This window comes from Adiantum capillus-veneris, chromosome 1 (assembly GCF_014529385.1).
Source record: "Adiantum capillus-veneris isolate H3 chromosome 1, ASM1452938v2, whole genome shotgun sequence".
NCBI classification, from domain to species: Eukaryota; Viridiplantae; Streptophyta; class Polypodiopsida; order Polypodiales; family Pteridaceae; genus Adiantum; species Adiantum capillus-veneris.
This window is the reverse complement of record NC_140931.1, coordinates 145,680,776-145,684,324: the sequence shown is the minus strand read 5'-3', so window position 1 is coordinate 145,684,324 and position 3,549 is coordinate 145,680,776. Positions and strand designations below refer to the sequence as shown.

General features: G+C 45.0%; 1 non-coding gene across 1 annotated transcript; it reads right to left on the bottom strand.

Moving 5' to 3' along the window:
- Positions 1 to 1,624: 1,624 nt before the first annotated feature.
- On the bottom strand, positions 1,625 to 1,823 carry LOC147465746 (U2 spliceosomal RNA). The gene has a single exon (XR_015189833.1). It is a non-coding gene; the product is annotated as a U2 spliceosomal RNA (small nuclear RNA).
- Between the last annotated feature and the right edge of the window lie 1,726 nt (positions 1,824 to 3,549).

Below are 3,549 nucleotides of genomic sequence, written 5' to 3'. Positions count from 1 at the left end.
AAAAGGGTAGGTGAAATCTTAATAAGTCATGTCACAGGGGTAGTTTCTGGATGAAACTACCGCACATATCCCAACTCGCATTATCCGATTCCCGGGGAATTCGCACATTGGATTCATCTAACCTTGCTTGTATTGCCACATGCCCACCAAAGTGTAATAGCATCTACCAAGAACATAAGTACAAACCGTTTATGCAAGAGGGTTCCAAAGCTTAGAGAATCTAATTTAATGGACTTGTGCAAGCATGCATGTCCCCCAAAGAAGCTCACAAAATTGCTAGTACTAAATCCCCCCAGGTTCTAAGATACTATCATGTATGGAGGGGGCTCTAGAAGTTGAGGTAGCATGTCCACGTGGCACACAAAGCCATGCGCACGTGACAACCACTTGATATCTACATTATTTCTAGGATCATTGAAACTAACACCTTGAATAGAGAGAAAAAAATGATGCTCAAGAGAGAGAGAATATAGCCTTCCCTACTCAATGCATCCGCAACACGGTTATCTTTTCCACGCACATACCGCCAAAATCTTCAAAAAAACAAATGAGACCAACATGCTTGCCTATCACTCCAATGTGCACTTGGCATAGACTGACAAATTCACACCCACAAATGAAGTGCTTCAAATGTTTAATGCATGAATGACATAGAGAAGTTCCACAAAATGTTTTTTCTCAACACTATTTGGTTTGAGAGACATGTCATGCAACTCGATGATCATGTTGTTGAACGTTGTGCCAATGGAAATGGTACTCCCATTTAACAAACTTAAAAGGGCTCGTTCCAAGAGTCAAGGACAAGGCATGGTCGGAGAACCCCTCGAGGGCTTCAAGCTCTCAAGCAAGAGAGAAGAGAGAAGAAGAAGAGAATTTTAGCGTAGTAGGAAACTATCCCGAGAGACCTTAACGATCTATCCGACGAACTCAAAGACTTGTTATTCAAGAGGGGAATGGCATAACCAATCTACCACACTTGGGTGATAGAAGAGCAAGTTGTGCCAAAACGAACCTCTATGCAAGAGTGGCAGCACATACATGACCCCAGGTTGGGGAGTGACTCTTGTCCAAGGCCGAGAAACAAGTGATAAAAAGGTGAATCCCAGATGGTTTGAGCAAACTTCATTTGGTATTGCCAATTGGGCAAGGACCTGCATCAACAACATAGATCCACAGCGCTTGGAAAAGCTACTTCGGGTTTATCATTCGGCCTAGCTCTAAATTAAAGGCTTGAGAGCGGCATCATCCTCTCCTCCTTTGTTTGAGCAAAAGATGCCATATGAGTTATGCCGGAGGGGAGCCGGACCACTCCATCCCATTGCATAGCAAGCGGGGTCTCGCGATGCTTAGGTTCTCTTTTGCGAATGAGTAAGAAACTGTCGGCAATGTCCAAAAGCAGAGTCCTCTGGAGCATGGCAATAGTACCCTTCCATCTCTCGCTAAGTCCAAAACCACGATGTGAAATCCATGCAATGGTAATACTAAACTCCTCTGCAACAAATATTCACAGTGGTAACCAACCTGAGAAGGAAAAAATAGCAGCACCATCATAGATGGGCCTGTACAGATCGGACAGACAATAATCAGAAATCAGATGCTAGTACTGTTGAGATGGAGGTTGAGAGGGGGGTGCGCCAGGCCTCTGAGGCAGTGCAATACAGAGGCGACGCGCGCAGCCCCCGGGCAGCAAGCTACCGGATGGGGGCTGCCCCCGTGAGAAAAATTAGGTTAATATCATGTGGCCCGATGGACCACGTATCAGATATTAAACTGATAAGAACAGATACTACACTTGATCTTAGCCAAAAGGCCGAGAAAGGTATGAGCTTCCCAGCGTGCCCTTTCTGACTCTTATACCTCCTTCGCCTTGCGCCTTCCAGTATGGGATTGATTTTCAGCACCGCCTTAGCCTATAGCTCCCACCCAGTTAAACACCTTTCCCTCCGAACCTCGTGCAAGTAGACCTCTACCGCCTACTTGCCTTGTTTGTACAAGCTTTCGCACCCACGCTTTTTTTGCGCCGTTCATTCGAAAATGCGTCGCTGTTCAGTTAGCGATCTTAGGACCTCAAAGGGATTTTAAGCAACAATAGCTCAAGCACCTGCACTGTCCAATCTACAACTAAAGTCCCAAGCTGCCAATGTCAACCAAGAGGATGAACCACAGCAGTAAATATCCTAGCCCAGCAATAGGAAAAGCTACAAGAATTGTAGTTGCGCTTGAATGTGCGAATGGAGCTAGCAACTAATGCATCGCTCTATTTCGACACGGTTTCCCAACCAGCATACAACACACTTTTTCTTCAAAAACACACAACAAGCACAATGGCTTCTACGCTTAGCATCATCAAGCTAATGGAGCTCGCGTTCTCTGCACGCCTGCAGCACAGCAGCGGCCCCACGCACCTACTTACTTAGCTTTGGAAGCCTGTTTGAGATCGATTCTCTGAGTAGATTTGCCAATATGCGAGCTTCTGGGAGGTGGAAGCCTTGCTTACGTGGCGATACCCCCCTTAAAAGGATGACCACTTACTGTATCCCAAAGGGGTACCCAAGCGAGAAAATGAAGCTCTAGATGTGGTCTGAGCTCTGCAGCTACGCAACGCAAAAAAGAGAGAGATATGCTCGTAGCCGATGCTACGGTGGCCGGTTGGGGGCGCTCATGAAGCGAAAAATACTCATACACACTCGATGATCCCTTTTGGATGCACTCTTACTGCCATTGCCGCATGGCGACTCACACCCTCCCTTGTGGTAAGGGACGTTTCCCACTCCCATGCAACCACTACATACCATGCAAATGTTTCCTTTATGTGTGCCAAAAAAATGACCACGCCTTTCTCTCATACCGCTGAAAGGCTCAAGGCCTTATAGGGCGATGACTGACACTCATCCCAACCATCTCCTCTCTACTTATAGGCTCTTAGCCATAGAGAGAGCCCCCATGCAAGTCATCCATGTGGCATTGTCCACTTAGCCTTGCTAAGGTTGCAAGACCTTTGTCCTCACAGAGGGAAATTTATGATTAAGAATCTGTCCTCAAATATGAAATTTATGAAGGTTGAGTGCTTCTTTCTACCGTGTATGCTAGAAAGAAATTCATGTAAGAATCTATCCTCAAATATGAAATTCATGAAGGTCGAGTGCTTCTTTCTAGAATGTATGCTAAGTTTAGTAAAGCAGTATAGAGGAGGCTATTAGACGAAGTTAAATGATCTGAAAGGAGAGGAACATGGTGGTTTTGCATGAAAAAGGGCTCTCTCCATCAAACAAGTAGGCACTCACACTTGCAAGAGAACCCTCCACAAAAATGTCCATAACTTGAGCTCCGATTGTAAAAATCATGCAACCAAGACTCGAATGAAAGCTCCCTTTCAGCTCTACATATACGTAGTATCACTTTTATGTTTCTAATGTGTCTTCATGTTTCTACAGTAGCATCCTTTTTTTTGTCAAATATGTATTCCAGAAGAAGAACATGGAGATCGATTGGAAGATACAATTTTATTCCTAACTATGCATTGCTCTTGTGATGCTAAGTTGCATGACA